Below are 17,657 nucleotides of genomic sequence, written 5' to 3'. Positions count from 1 at the left end.
ACTTAACCAATAATAGCCAACATTAATGGCCTTATACAAAATGAACTATCAAATAACATAGGCCAACTTTTTAGGCCAAATCAATTATGACACATAACAAAATAACCAAGTCCCCTATACATGCCATAATTCAAAATATTGCTTACAAAATACCAAAAGAGTGTTGATAGTGTGGATGGATCTCCGACGATCTCCGTACCTCGAGCTAGCTTGGTGACACTATAAGACAAGGGAAAAAAGAGGGAAGTAAGCATATAGCTTAGTAGGTAGGCATGTAAATAATAAACAAATTATTAGCATGCTTTTATAAATCCTCAAAATATGTTTTCAAAGTAATACAATCATAACTACACATAGATCCACTATTTATTCTAGTTTAAAACAAGCTGTCTATTCAAGTCACAGTCACTAAATTATTTATATCTAGAGTTATGGAACTCTAAATTAAGACCCGCTAAATTTTTTAGAAACTAGACTCGCATATATTCTTACCATAAAATTTTTAGAATTTTTGGTGTAGCCAATAAGTACATTTTATTCTTTAAATTCACACCTGTTTTGCTATCTGATAGTTCTGACCCCTCTTCACTAAAAATTAATTATCTCCTCATACGAGATTCAGATGATGTTCCTGTTTATTTCTTTTGAAACTAGACTCATTAGGAATTTTAAGAATATAAATTATAACTCATAATTATTTTTGTAATAAGAATAGGGGATTCCGAAATCATTCTGACTTTGTCTCACAAAAATTCAAATATATCATAATATGAAATTCTTTTGCTTACACCATTTCTTTATATGAAAATAAACTCAATAAGATTTAATTTCATATTTTATTCAACCTCTAACTCTATTTCGACCATTTTTTGTGATTTTTCAAAGTTATACAACTGTTGCTGTCCAAAACTGTTTTATTACTAAATTTCACTCTTTCATGGTTTTTTTGTAGTAACTTTCGTTGTAACACTTACTCCATATCAATCTTACCAAAGTTCGATCACATATTGAGCACATTGCTCATATTTTTACACACACATACCTGCACTTATTCATCACATAGTAATATTCAATTACACCTAGTCATTTCCCGTTGAACACATCGGAATAATAACGGATACCCGGCGGCCTACACATAGTACCACCGTTGTAGTCAAAGCTACCTTCTTCACAAAGTGGCCTTCACATAGTACCACACTTGTGACCAAAGCTATCTTTCTTCACAAAGTAGCCTTCACATAGTACCACACTTGAGTCACTAGTGACATGTCACTTGTATCCTATTCTGTTCCTAATGTTTAACTGGGAAATTTCTTACTCTTCGATACTTGTCAATTTCATTCAATATTCAGCCACATTTCATAAAACATAATAAAATGTAATAACGTAAGTAAAAATGATGCATTATTTACATACAAACTTACCTCGGTGCAAAATATGATGAATTTGCAATTTAGTCCACAACCTTTTCTTTTCCCCGATCAAGGTCAATTCATCGTATTTCTTGATCTATAATAACACATTTAAATTATTTAATACTCACATTATTCAATTTAGTCCAAAAATCACACTATGGTAAAATTACATTTTTGCCCCTAAAGTTTCACATATTTATAATTTTGCCTCTAGGTTCGTAAGATGAAAAGCACTTATTTTTCTCAAATTCTAAGCCTAGCCGATTCATGTTCCCTCTTATAGCAGCTCAAATTTTTCACTAAATCACATTTTCTACACATAATTTTACAACTTTTACAAATAGGTTCTTTTTTGCAATTTCATCAAAAATCACTTAGTAAAAGTTATTTATCACACCCCAAACTTTCATATTCTTCCATAAAACATCAAAAAACATGCATATAATCCATGGGTAAATTTTTAAACACAAACCCTAACTCAAAATAATGGTGGAAATAGCTAAATCGAGCTATAAGGATCTCAAAAATGTAAAAAAATATTAAAAATGGGGCTAAAAGGGACTTACAGTCGAGCTTGGAAGCTTGAAAAACCCTAGATATGCCTTCATCATGTGAAATTTGGCAAAGGGGTTGAAGATGGACAAAAATTGGCTTTTAATTTTGTTTTTAATTCATTTTAATTACCAAATGACCAAATCACCCTTAATGAAAAACTTTAGAAATATACCAAACCATGTCCATTTTTGTCCACCAACTTAACCAATTGTCTAATTACCATTTAAAGACCTCCAATTTAAAATTTCATAGCAATTTGACACCTATAGCTTCTAGAACTCAAGTTTTGTACTTTTTACAATTTAGTCCTTTTGACTAAATTGAGTGCCCAAACGTCAAAATTTTTGAACGAAATTTTCACAAAATCATTCCGTGAAATTGTAGACCATAAACATATAATAAAAAATTTCCTAATTCGGATTTGTGGCCACAAACCACTGTTCTGACTAGACCCAAAATCGGGCTGTTACACCAATAGCCCACGAAACCATCACGGTTAATTGAGTAACTCTGTCTGTATATTTTATGGGGCTACACGTTGGAGACAATGTGTTATCTAAAGTGTGGGTGGTAACATAGAGAATTTGTTTAAATTTGTATGTTTTTTTTTCTATTACTTGTCAATTGTTTGCTTGAGCTTGTAGAAATACAAGTGATTGGTTAGGAGCATGTACATAGGTTGATTGTATTTATGGTAAATTTGGCATGATGATAATTGATTTTTAAAATTATTATTCTACTAAGTTCTATATATTACATTGTAAATAGGCATTATGATATTGAATGTACCAAATGATATAGAGAATACAAGGAAACAAGTGTGCTAATATGAATGATAAATTTTTGAATTTGTGATTGTTTGGCTGACTAAATTTATGAATATTGAGATACCTAAGGATAACTTAAGGCATTATTTAGTATACACCTAGAACCAAAAAGCTAACCCTATTTATTAATCCTTAGTACCTATTTTGAGCCATAAAACACTTCTTGATGAACCCATATACAAAACTTGAGCTAAAAATGATAACTTGTGCTTGCCCCCTTTTTTTTGGTCCTGAACTGCATGATTATAAATGTCTAGCCATACATATTGAGGGTTAAGTAGAAACATTACAGTGGTTTTGTACAAATAGAGTGATAGGAAAGATCAGTAGAGCATAGTGATTATAGGTTAGCTTAAAAGTGCAAAAAGAAAAAAATTCAGAAAGGAAATAAAAAAATTCAGAAAGGAAATTACACGAGTAGAAAAAGTATGTGAAAAATGAAGGCATTTGTGAATGAGGTACTGTGAAAAAGAAAGAAAAATGACAAATTTACAACAATAGAAAAACTCATTCATTAACGTCTCATTCATTAACGTACAAAAACTCGTGAGCTAGATGTAATTGTTGTATGATACTGAGATTTCCTATAAGGAGACATAAGGAAGGTGAGAGAAGGAGAAAGACTGGGGTGAGTGGGAAAGGGTTACTAAGGGGGAGAATAGGGGACAATATGATGTGCTAAACTATTTTCATTCTTGAAACTATTTTATGCTTACTATTCTTGATTTCCATACCTATCCTAAGCCTCAGATTGTTACAAGATGAAAAGCCCTATGCGATCTAGGTAGATTTATTCACAATTTGAAATCATACTGAATAATTGCAATTATGATTGTTTGTATTCTACTAGGATAACCAAATTACTTGTATAATTTATTGATGGATCCTTATAATGCTGGTGTTTGATATCAGGAGTGGCAAGTCAAGTACATATCATGCCAAGATTATGTATGTGTATTGAAATACTTACTCATGTGCTCCAAAGCTAAACAGATGTACCATACTTGCTCAAGGGTCGTCTTTTCATTTTCAATTTGTGATTTGTTTTACTTGAGGACAATCAATGACTTAAACGTGGGAGAGTTTGATCTACCTTAATTTGGTGTAGTAGATTAACTAGTTTTCACATGTTAGGAGCTTAAACACAAGCATTTTAGTTAAGTTTTAATTACATTTTCATAAGTTTAGTTAAATTCAATAAAGTGCATAATTTGAGTGTTTTATTAATCTTAGGGGCTGAATGAGGCCTAAGGGTGAGCTAATATACTTCGTGAGCATGCATGATACTATTAAAAGGCATGCTAACTCGATATTGGTCACTCTGTTGCAACACGGAGAGTCGGATGTCGCAACATAGGGAGCAAAATAGAAGAATTCCAAGACTATCTTTGGTGTTGTGACACAACCTGAAGATGTCGCGACACACTTCTGAAGACACCCTGAAGATGAAGCATACTACCTTTGCAACAACCCGTTTTTCAGTGGTGTGAAAAACAGTGGTTTCTAGACCATGAATATGACGAGTCGTTTAGTAAATATTAATTATTTAATATTTACAAGATCATTAGTATTGTATGAAATTCTGTTTAATAATTTAATCCATGAGAGTTAAATTAGTGGATTTAAATGATGATATACACATGTGGATTTAAATTAGTGGATTTAAATGATGATATACACATGTGGATAAGTTTAATTGGGCCTAATAATAGTTAATTAAGAATTAATTATGAAAGTTGATATATTTTCAAAAAAAACCTAAGTATATAAAATAAATTAAAGAAAAATAAATAAGTAATTGCTTCATTTTGCTCATCTTCTCCATGGCACACAAGAAAACTAGGGTTTCCATAGTTTTCAACTTTGAAGCTTTGGTTTATAGGTGAATCCTAGCCCGTTCTTAGTAATTTTTATGTTTTTGGGTTCATATTAGAATAATCTAGCTAACCCGAGGATCAATTTGTGAAATTGTTAAATGTTTTGGATTGTGCCATTCTTGATTTAGAGTTGTTCTTTAAATTTTATGGAGGAATATTAAGCTTTGATGTTATATTTGGTTATTTAGTAAAGTAATTTTTGATGAATTTAATGTTTAGAGACTAAATTGCTAAAGTATTTGATAAATACTCTAGAATGACATATATTTATATATTTATTATATATTTATTTTGAGTATGATCCTACTAATTTGAGCTATTTATGGTTTTTTATCTTGTAGGGACTAAATTGAAGGCAAAAAAAAATTTAGGGGCAAAAAGCGTTAATTTAAAGATAAAATGGGCCAGCATGCGAAGTAGGAAAGAAGTGGTGTCAAAAATGTAAAGTATGGAAGACTTGAAGGCAAAAGTGCAAAAAAGAGATTTTATAAACACAAGATTTTATTTAAATTTTAATTATATTAGGATAATTGTTAAGATTATTATTTAGATTTAATTTTAGCTTTTATCTCTATTTATCTTTTAGAATTTAATTAGGAATAGACTATATTTTCTAAGTACTATAAATAGGGGATGGAGTGACACAAATTTCACACATATTTTTTGTCAACATTCCCCCTCCCAAAAAGGTTAGCCTTTGTTCTTTTCATATTATTCAATAAAATTCCATTTTCATTACGTTTATTTTTTCCCCCTAAAAGCATGAGCCACTAAATTTATCTAGCCAAAGGTTGTCGAAATTCCCCCAAAAAGGGTTCATGAGGCTTAGAATCTACGCTTAGCCTTCTCAACGAGTATTCATCGTTTCTCCGCATTACGGGGTGACGCTGTCGTCCATGTCCGTTTAAAGGTGATCTTTTCAACTTGTTTAAAGAACGACCGCTTTGTATGTTTTGGGAATGTTGCGCTGTTGGTTCGTTAGCTTACTGCATCAGTGGTTTTCGACCCTAAGAGACAAAATGGAGTGACATTTTCCATTGAGAAGTGATTTTCTAGTGTAAGACGATCCCACAAAAGCGACGGTTGGCTAGAGTCAAGTTCCTGTAAATCGTAAGTCTAAAATCTAAGTTTAGCTGGTGGTCATAGGCGTCCTCTTCCACTATAACTGTCTTTCTCTGTTCGAGAAGGATCACTTAAAAGCCTAGAATTGAACTCAAGGTGGATTGAGACAACTGGAGGCCGGAATCTCTCCATAAAAAAAAACTCTCTTTCCTCAACTCTGTTTATCTTTACAATTTTAATTTTAATTTTTGCAATTTCAATTCAATCAAACTTTTAATTTTGTTTTTTTTTATTTTTTTCCCAGGTACGCAGGTTTTCTTGGGCATGACTCTGTCAAGGATGTCGAGGAACAGGAACTTGTGCAAATCCAGTCCTTGAGGATTTGATCCTACTTCCCTTATACTATTATTTTCATTATTTTATCGGGTAGGATATTTTTGGTGCTCTCAACGACGCATCAATATTATAAACCCAAGGACTTGGTGTGAAATTATTACAAAAATGGGTTGTAATGAGAGCTATTGGCATTCGGTTAGATTGGGTTTTCAATAAAAATGGATAATTTGCATGATTAAGACCTAGGGACTAAATTGATTAAAAATAAAAAGTTGAGGGTAATATTGTAAAGTAGTAAAAAAGACTTAATTGCATAAAATTAGTCAATTTTACTATTGGATTTAGATAATTAAATGAAACTATTGTTTTAGATCACAAACGTTTGAAGAACCGAGGAAAAGATAAGATAGCGTAGTAGTCCCTGTATTTTGGCTATTACTGCGAATTAGCTGGTAAGTTTGTATTTCTAATTCTTATAATTGATGTTTCTTCCAATAAAATTATGAATATATAAGTTGGAGAATTGCTAAGCTTATTGGATCAAAATGCGAGATGGTAAAATGAATAGTTAAGGTGATTAGGCCTTGGTCTAGGACGTGAAGTGACGAAATGATTATGCAAATTTGTTATGGCAATATGGACTAATCCAATGGCTGAAAATCCTTCATAAGATTGTGGATTCTCGACAGCTTGTGTGAGGAGCATCAAGATTTAGTGAAAAAGGCTAAATGCTCTGTTCTAATGAATGAACCGTAGCAATGGTTGAGGTTCTGCATTTGTTGTAGATCCTTTACAGCTTGTGTGAGCAGCATTGTGGAACGGTCAATAATCTGGGATCTAGTCGAATGAATGTTACTCTTCATTTCTGAAATGTCAAGCTATGTTATCTGATCAAATTGATTTAATGAAATGAGTGGCTATTATCTGTGGTAGATTATGAAAATTGCAGATTTATCTTAGTTGTTATTCAGTTGTGTTGTTAAGATAACTTGTGGTAAGCTCCATCGTTAATTTTTACAAACTTATTAAGCTTTAAGTAAGCTCACCTCTGTTTGTTCTTTGTTTGTGGATTTCGTTTTTGCGGTTGGGAGATCGGATCAAGCTCGAAAAAGCACACTATCTCAAAGACTAATTTGGTAGATTTTGGATGTTTTGGTTATATGGCATGTGTAGGACCTTGAATAGTAAAAGCTCTTGAATGTGTTTATAATCATCTTGGTACAAATATGCTTTTGAACTTAAGTCTTCTTGGATGGATTTTAAATACTTTGATAAGCTTGAGTCATTTGGTCATTGTAAGCACTAGGAATATAAGCCTTATATAGTATGTTTGAAGTAAAGAAAAAGTGAATGGTTAAGTTGATTGTTATGTGGTGGTAGCTAGAAAAACCAAGTTCATGCTTGAAATGTAGTTAAATTCCTTTACTTTGGATAGAAATGTTTTGATGGAATGTGGTGCCTTTGAATGACATATTGGTTAGTTTAAATTAGGATTTGAAATGGTATTTTGATGTGTGTTGGGTGACACTTAGGTTCCTTAAAGTGTACATGAATGGGTTGAAAAGTTGTGCATAGAATGATTTTGAGATGACTTGAATTTTTGGGTAAGTTTGGGTCCACACGGCCTGAGACACGGGTGTGTGGCTCAGCCATGTAAGGCACATGGCCTGGTGACACAACCATTTGTCATCTGAGAGTTCCTTAGCACTCAATTTAGTGAGTTACATGGCCTAGCACATGGCTTGGCATACAAGCATATGGGGAAACTCAGAGAGTTACACGGCTTGGCACACGAGTGTGTGACCTTACTGAAAGAGTTACACGGTTGGGGACATGGGCATGTGATATAGCCATGTGAGGCACACGGCCTAGACACACGGCCGTGTGACCCCTACTTCCAATTTTTGCATGTTTTTCCTAAACTTCCTGATTTGTTTCAAATTAGTCCCAAAGTGCTCCCAAGCTATTTTTATGTCATCGGGGCCTCGATTTAGGGGCAAAATGTATGTGAATGAATAGTTTATGATATAATTGAATTTACTGAATGTTATGATGTTTTAAAGTTTCTAGTTGATCAATAATACTTTATAATCCTAATCCGGCGACGGATATGGGTTAGGGGTGCTACATCCTTCGATGTCGTGACACAAGACCTAGTGTGTCGCGGCATCACCTCTATACAAGAAATAATTATGAGCCAAGAGCATTTTGGTCTGTGCAATTAAATGTTAAGCACGAGAACAACATCTGACTGAGGGTTAAGGACAATGACCACTCTAAATTCTATAAATAGGCTCATTTAACACATGTTATGGACAACTTTCATATTGTATAATTTTCTTCTTAGATTTAGTCTTTAGTTTTTCTATTTTTAGGCTTTAGGTTTATTTCATTTTTTGTTATTTAATTTTGTGGAAGAAATCAGATTTGTGAAACATAATCAACCTCTGTGAGGATTCTGCATTTAATTCTAATATAAACCAAGCTTCTTATAAATTTATATTCTTGAATTATTATTCATGTATACTCTTTCTATCAAGTTTATATTGTTTATGAGATCCATGAGAACTAATCCTCCTGTGGGGGATTTGCGAGTAGAGGTATGATTAATTAATTTTTTGTAGGGTTCTCATAGCAGATCAGTTGTTTAGGAAAGGAAGAACATAATCCTTATACCTGAAAACGCTATGAAGTCATTAAGGTGGGAATAACCCAAATTTTGTTTGGCTTATCCATGAACACCTTAACAGTGAACCGGTCTGGACTGTGAGGTCGAGAGACAAATAGTTCTTGCCGAACTGTTATTCTAGTAGAAGATCGAAAGATCCTGCTAGGATATCGACTAGTTGATTGAACAAGAAAACTTGGAGTAATAATTGATTATGATTATTGAAGCGAGCTAATCACCTATGCCCAGAGTTGATATATTCTATTATTTGATTTCTCATGATTTTTTTTCTTTCTTTTATTATTATTAGCATAGATTAAAAAAACCTTTCTTTTTATTTCATCATAATATAATTCATTTCAAGTACTAATTAGATCTATTTCTGGTTAGGTTAGAATTAATTTAGTGCTCGCCTCTCTTGGGTACGATCCTCAGAGTACTCATCTACTCCTTTGTAACTATATTACAACCTAACCCGTATACTTGCAGATACCACCTTTTTATATATTATGTGTAGGATTTCTACTCTAGATGTTGGTACGTCCGGAGGCGGTCAATTTTCCATAATTAACACACTAACTTGAGCATTCTTCATATTCCTTTAGAATATTCTTAAGGATATCAGCGCCTCTGTCAGTAGCTTCTCCAAATATGATGAATCATATGCAAATAGCAGATGAGAAATCTTCAGTCCTCTTTCACTTGCGCTTACCCCTCTTAATTTCCCTTCCTCAACTCCTAGTCTCAAGAGTGTCAGAGCCCTTCACAAAAAAATTAAGAATAAAAACGGACTTTAATGGATCGCCCTAACGCAAACCTCTTCCTGGTTTAAGCCCCTCGCCTACATTATCATTCAAAACAACCAAATAGGAATGGTGCTAACACACTTCATGATAAATTGGACCGACGACACAGCAAAGCCCATTTTACTCATCATTCTTCTAAAAAAAATCTCATTCAATACGATTATAAGCTTTGTTCATGTCCAATTTCAATGCCATAAGAACTTTCTAACCCAAATGTTTTCTACTTTAATGTATGAAGAATTTCATATGCAAGGAGTACATTGTCTATTATTTAACATCCCAAAACAAAAGCACTATGGGCTTCATCAACATAACAACCTATCACCTTCTGAAGTTTATTTACCATAATTTTTTGAGATAATTTTGTATAAAACCATACAAAGGTTGATCGGTTTGAAATTCATCAAATTCCTCAATTGCCTTACTTTTGAAAATCGTCCGTCCTAATCTCACCATAATCATTCTCAAGACCTCCAATTTTATTCATCTATTTTTGTTGAGATACAAAGCTGTGAAAGAAGGTCATATTTCTGTCACCTTGTTTCAGCTAGTTAGGTCGTGCTCTCTGCTCCCAGTAAATCTCCTTATTCTTCATTTCGAAGTTTAATTGTATCTTGGCATCAATTAACTCCATAAGAATATCGTCATCCCTGTGAGACCATCCAATTCTTCTAACCATTTTATAAGGCTCATTTTTTTCCAACTCGTCTCTCCTTAAGGTGTTTTTCCCAACTTTGCAATCCCTTTCGAATTGTAATGATCTGAAATGTATGGGTATCGAAAAGTGAATTTTTGGTCTCCGTTTTCGGCAAACAGATTCATAAATATTTATTAAAAATATTTATGAAGTTAATTGTATGGTTAATTAGGTTTTGATCAGGTGAATTAGCTTGAATTAAGGGTAATTAGGTATAATGATTAAACTGAATAAAGGTTGAAAGTTGAATTATAGGATAGAAAAAAGTTAAGGGACTAAATAAGTAAAAAAAACCAAATTGTGACAATTGTATGATAATGCTAATATACATGTGTAATAAATACATACATACATTTGTAATATACATATATACTTACTAATTATTTAAGAAAATATTATTATATTATATTATATTATTATAATTAAAACAAATAAATAAAGAAACAAAAAAAGAATAAAAAGAATAGAATAGAAAACGAAACAGAGAAGGAGAAAGGAGAAAGAAAAGAAAAAGGAAAAACTAGGTTTTAAGGTTCAAAGTTAATTTTGTAAGTCAATTTAGCCCATTTTCTTGTAATTTTGATGTTTTTAGAATTCTAGAACAAAATAATACTTGATTTATGTTAAAATTTTAGAAATTAGTGAATTTGTAGATGTTGTTCATGTTGAATAAATTGAAGTATTAGGGGTTAAATTGATAGAAAGAATTTTAAGTTAGAATAGAGAAAATGATTGAATTTTAAAATAAATTATAGGTTTTGAAATAATAGGGAATAAATTGGGAAATATCAAAATTTAGGGGTTTATGGTGAAAATAGAGAGCTAAAACTAGTTTTAAGTGGAAATTGAATGAAAATATAGAATAAATTGTGAAGAAAACAAAGTTAGTTTTGGTTAGGGATTAAATTGGAACTTAGGCAAAAGTTGAGTATAAATTGAAATATTCAATGTGAAATTGTGTTATATTGATGATTTTAAATTGTTTTAATTTCTGTAGCTAACATTGTGCCAGAAACTTCGGCTAAGAAGGGAAATAAAAAAGTTGACGAGGAGTAACTCGGGAAATTATGATTTGTATTTTTATAATCTAAATCTAATTATTATTAATTGTTGTATGTTAATTAATAAGTATGGTAAGTGAAATGAGGTAAGTAATTGATATTATAATGTTGAAATTGAATACATGAATATATGTGAATATTGATTTGTAATGGAGATTGATTGAAATGAAAAATGTGATTTGAAAATCCTATTAACTGTATCGGGCTGAGTCGGATATAGTTGGCATGCCATAGGATTGGAAGTGTTCAGGGATACTTCGACCACGAGTCGATAAGACACTAGGTGTCAAACTATTACTTTGGATAAATTCGATGAGGTACTAGATACCAACTTACTTCGGCATGGCTAATGAGACATTGGGTGTCAATCTATTACTTTGAATTATCCGATGAGGCACTGGGTGCTATATTGGTGTGTTTTGGTTAGATCCGTGTATTCGCCAATGTTCGAGTCTTGTTAATAGGGGTGAATAAATAAACTGGCAACATGAATGATATTGAATGATTTTGATCATGAAATTGAAATAGATATTGAATTGAATTGAATTGTTCAAATGGAAAATATGAATCATGGATTCATGAAAAGATTATTGATATTGATAAATGATTGTGAAAATAAAGTTAAGAAAAGCTATTGAGATAGCTATTGATGAAGATTGAATATATGATAATGATTTATCTATGAATTGATTAATTGAATGATTAAGGATTTTAGATGATTAAAATGTTTATGTTTTATTATTTTATTTAAAGTTTTCAGATTATAGAAATATAACTGAGTTTATACTCAGCGTACAGTTAGTTTCCGTGCGCAGGTTAGGTTAAAGTCAAATTGCCGAATCAACATCCAAAGCCAATCCTGAACTCAAAATTATTGAAGTGTATTTTTCTTTGGTAATGGCATGTACGTAGGATGTTATGTTGATCATTTTGGAAAATATTTGTAAATAATGTTATAAGATTTTATTAGTTACTTATATAAATGACTACATGTGTTATGTTAAAGTTATAAATTGGTAAGTTTAAGTTAATGCAAAAAGAGTGAGAAGTAGATCAAAATTTGATTTAAATTGACATATATTTAGATTTGGTTTGATTGAAGTAATGTTGTGTAATTTTGATAAAAATATGTAAGGTTAGGTCATTAGATTGATTATTTGGGCATGTTTTAGAAGTATTTGAATGTGTTCTGGATTGGTTGAACATTTGGTTATTGAATTGCTTGTGGTTTAGGTTTGCAGGGTTGGTAAACTTAATATTAAAAATTCATTTTGAGTCCACACGACCTGGCACACGGGCGTGTGACCAGATTGTGTGAGACACACGGCTTACACTTGGGCGTGTGATTAGGCTGTGTGTCCTCTGCAACCTAAAATTTTCAAAACAGAATGCTCAGGTATTATCACATGGGCAAAGACACGGGCGTGTGTCTCAGTCGTGTGAGGCACACAGCTTAACACACGGGCATGTACCCCGGTCGTGTGAAAACTGCACCTAAATTTCGAAAAATAAATTGACCACACGGCCTAACACATGGGCGTGTGGCTTGGCCGTGTGAGGTAAGTCAGGAAGTTACACGGGGTAGGACACGGCCTAAAGTACGGACATGTGATTGGGTCATATGGGCGTGTGTGCCCTGCACCTAGGAAAAATTTTGAAATTTTGCAAAAAGTTTTCTGAGTTTTCGATTGAGTCCTGATTCGTTTCTAACACATATTTTAGGCCTTAAGGGCTCATAAGAGGGACGATATGGTTAAATTATGATGTGTATGCTAATTGATTCGTTTAATGTTCGTATTGATTTGAAAAGTCTGATCATGCTCCATAACCTTATTCTAGCGACGAATAAGGTTTAGGGTCTGTGACACGAATACTCTCCAAATTTTCTAAAACATTCCCTAAACTCGCTTCACAAATCATTTTAATCTCCTTCTCACAAGAATCCTCAAATTCCCACCAAGCTTCAAATCTGAACCTTTTTTAACCTATCCATCTTTCCCCCTGATCTGTTTGGATAAGTAGGCAGTGGTCAGAAAAATAATGGGGTAGGTGACTAATCGAGAATTTAGAAAATAAATTCATCCATTCCACGTTTGCTACTCCCCTATCTAGTTTCTCCATTATATTTGTTTCAGCCAGATTCCCCCTCTCCCAAGTAAACCAAGGCCTCGAAAAACCCATATCTACCAAGTCGCAATCGGCTAAGGCCTTTCGAAAATCCTCCATACGTCTCTCCTCTTTTATTACCCCTTCTACCTTTTCATTGGTGATCTGTTGTAATTTGGTGTAGCAGATTAAGCTAGTTTTTGCACTTTAAGAGTTTAAACATAAGCATTTTAGTTAAGTTTTAATTAAATTTCTGTAAGTTTAGTTAAGTTTAATAAAATGTGTAATTTGAATATTTTATTGACTTTAGGGGCCAAATAAGGCCTAAGGTTGAGCTGATTTACTTTGTGAGTGTTTAAGAGACCATTAGAAGGTGTCCTAACTCAATACTGGTAGTTAGGTTGCAACACGGAGCATTTGATGTTGCAACATAGGGAGCATAATAGAAGAATTCCAAGACTGCCTTCAATGTCGCAACATAGTTTGAGGATATTGTGACATACCCCTCAAGTTGGACATACTGCCCTCAATGTCGCGATATAGGACCTGGTGTGTCACGACATCACCTCTGTATGGGAAATAATTATGAGCCAGAGGCGTTTTGGTCTGCACAATCAAATGTTAAACACAATGACAATAGCTAACCTACGGTTAAGGACGACAATTACCCTAAAGTTTATAAATAAGCTTATTTAGCACATGTTAAACATACTTTTTTAGATTGGATAGTTTTCTCTATCGATTCAATCTTTAGTTTTTCTCTTTTATTAGGTTTTAGATTTTATTTTTGTTCTTGTCATTTACTTTTATGGGAAAAATCAGATTATTGAATTACTGTCAAACTCTGTGGGGATTCTGTACCTAATTTAAATTCAAATCAGGCTTATTCTAAACTTTATTATTGAATTGTCCTTTATGTTCATTCTTTCCATCAAGTTTATATCGTTTATTAGATCTATGAGGAACTAATCCTCTTGTGGGGGATTAGCGAGTGGAGGTATGAAAAATTAACTGTTTTGTAGGGATTTTTTAACGGATCAGCTATTCAAGAAAGGAAGAATCTAAACCTTAGGTTTGACAACCTTAGGAAGTCATCAATGTGGGAATTAACCCAAATTTGGTATGGCCTATTTATGAACATCTTAACCATGAATCGGTTTGGACTGTAAAGTCTGAAGATAAGTAGTTCTAGCCGACTTAGTACTTCAGTGGAAGAATAAAAAGACGGAACACCCCTAACCAATAACCGTCGCCGGAATAGGTTAAGAGGCATTACCGGACATGTAGCTCAATTTAGAACAATCATATATCCAATTTCATCTTATTTCAATAAAAAAATATTCATTCACATTAAATAAGTACTTAAATCAAGCATACAAAGCTTTAGTCATACATTTGGGACTAAATTGATAACAAATAAAAATTTCAGAAACATATAAAATTTTCTACATTTCAAATATCACACGCCCGTGTGAACAGGTCGTGTGCTTCACATGGCTAATAGACATGCCCATGTCTTAGATCATGTGGAAACAGGGCATACATACTAACTTGCACTACACGGCCAGAGACACACCCGTGTGCCCTGGCTGTGGTCGAAACTGACTTAGGTCATATGGCCAACCACACGCCTATATGCTAGGCCGTTTGTCACACACGACTAATAGACACGCCCATCTATCTAGGCTATGTCAAAACTGTAGGGTATACTGACTTTTATTTGTAGAGTACCCCAGGGAACACATGGCAGTGTAACATGACCGTGTATCGCACACGACTGAGACAAACACCCGTGTCTCTGCTTGCATGGACAAAAATAGGCCATTTGAAAAGCCAAATTTGCCACCCTTAAACATAAGCATTTATAATCATATTTGACCACATTTATCAACCCAATTGGCAACCAAAATAACCATTTCAATACACATTATAAGCCATATCAAGACTTACCATTTACATAATTTCATTCCATGTTTCCTTGCTAAAACATACCATTATTGAAAACTTCAATTCAACCAAAATATAACATCAAAATAAGCCAAATCACATGGCTTAGCATATACACAAAAATATGCCAAAGTCAAGATATCAAGTAGCATGACTATCATCCCTTAAATTAGCCTATACATGCTATATTTACAAATTCACAAGTTCAAAAGTACTAATCAGAATTTGGATAGTGTGATCTGGAACCCTGATTTGTCCGGAACGAGCGAGCTAACAAACTTTTATAAAACATAGAAAAAGAAACAGAGTAAGCTTATAGCTTAGTAAGCCCGTATAATTCAGAACTAAACTTACCAATTATACATAATCAAAGAAATACAATTATGCAACCAATTTAATTAACCAACACCTAAACACACATATGCATCCAATGTTAGTCATTGTAAACATACATGAAATCATCCATTAATTCAAGGCTTCGTCATTTTAGATTCACAAATCATATATAACATTAATAACATTCATAAATAGTATCTCTTCAATATAACATTATTTAGGCCCGTTGAACCTATTAGAACCTCAAATGATAGTCTAGTGAACAATGTCAGTAATCTATCAATCCATTATCATACATGCTCTTTCGAGAATGGTCGGTAAACTCGTCATGAGCTGATAAACAGTAAGCTCTATTGAGTTGAACAGTAAGCTCTTTCGAGCTGAATCGGTAAGCTCCAATGAGCTAAAACAGTAAGCTCTTACGAGCTATGGTGAGTCCGCAACAAATGCAGGAGCTCGACCATTACGGTAATTCCAGTAACATGTCACTCGTATCCTATGAATTCAAATAGTTCAAACGGGGCTCGGTAACACATCTAATATAACAATAAGACATTCATACTTCAAATATCTCGATTATACACATTCTTTTCAATAATTACAAATATAGAAAAGTTCGATTCTAATTATACGAACTTACCTCGTATTTGCTCGGTTAACTTTCGTCTATCCGTCTACCTTTTGTTTCCCCCGATCAAGTTTCGATATTTGTTTGTCTTGATCTATATTTATCAAATTCAATATTTTCAGTAACTATTCATTTCAGTTAGTCCCTAATTCACATAAATGGAAATTTACATATTTGCCCCCATAATTTTAACTATTTACCAATTTAATCCTTTATACATAAAATGGTAAATTACACATTTTTAACTACAATCCACCTTAGATGAATTCTATATGGTATTATAATAGCGCATATTTTCACTTGTTTCACATTTCTAACCACAATATTTCTATCTTTTTCAATTTAATCCTATATGCTCATTTTTGTCAAAATTCATTTAATAAAACTTGTATATCCTTCAATATGCATCAATAATATAGCATAATACTTCAAAATATACTAGTATTCATCAATGGAACATTTCAAAATCATCAAAAATTTCAGAAATTGAGGTACGGGCATGATAGAACACAAAGCAATGATCTAAAAAACGTATAAATTATCAAAAACCGAAGCAAAACATACCTTAATCTAGCCAAATTTCTAGCCGAACCCTAACTTGGTATTTTTCTTTTCTTCCTTTGATAAATCAGCCAACAAAGATGATAATGGTATTTATTTTATGTTTGTTTTATTTATTAATTCATTTAAAATCAACTTATCATTTTATCCATACTTAATAAACATATAAAACATATATAACAAGGCTATTAATGTCCACTAACATTTAAAATGGTCTAATTACCATTTAAGGCCACTATACTCAAAAGCCAAAGCAATTTAATGCATTTAACATATAGAATGCTACTTTTATATTTTATGCGATTTAATCCTTTTCATCGAATTAACCATTTAAACAGTAAAATTTCTTTACGAAACTTTTACATAATTAATCTATCATGCTGTAAACATTATTTAATAATAAAATAACTATTTTGACTTCGGATTTGTGGTCCTGAAATCACTGTTCTGATTTGACCTAGAAACGGGTTGTTACAAAAGATCCTACTAGCGTATTGACTAGTTGATTGAAAAAGAAAACCCGAGACGGCAATTGATTATGATTACCAAAGCAAGCTAATTACCCATGCCCAAATTTGATACATATTTGATTACTTGATTTCTCATTTTTTGTTTATTTACTTTTCTTTTATTTCCTTTCTTATTTTTAGTATAGTTTATCAAACTCATTCTTTTAAGTCTTTGTACTATAATTCGATTAAAGTACTAATTAGATCTATTTATGTTTAGATTAGAATTAATTTAGTGCTTGTCTGCCTTGGGTATGATCTTTGGA

This window comes from Gossypium hirsutum, chromosome A01 (genome assembly GCF_007990345.1).
Source record: "Gossypium hirsutum isolate 1008001.06 chromosome A01, Gossypium_hirsutum_v2.1, whole genome shotgun sequence".
Classification (NCBI taxonomy): domain Eukaryota; kingdom Viridiplantae; phylum Streptophyta; class Magnoliopsida; order Malvales; family Malvaceae; genus Gossypium; species Gossypium hirsutum.
Note: the sequence above shows the minus strand (reverse complement) of the source record.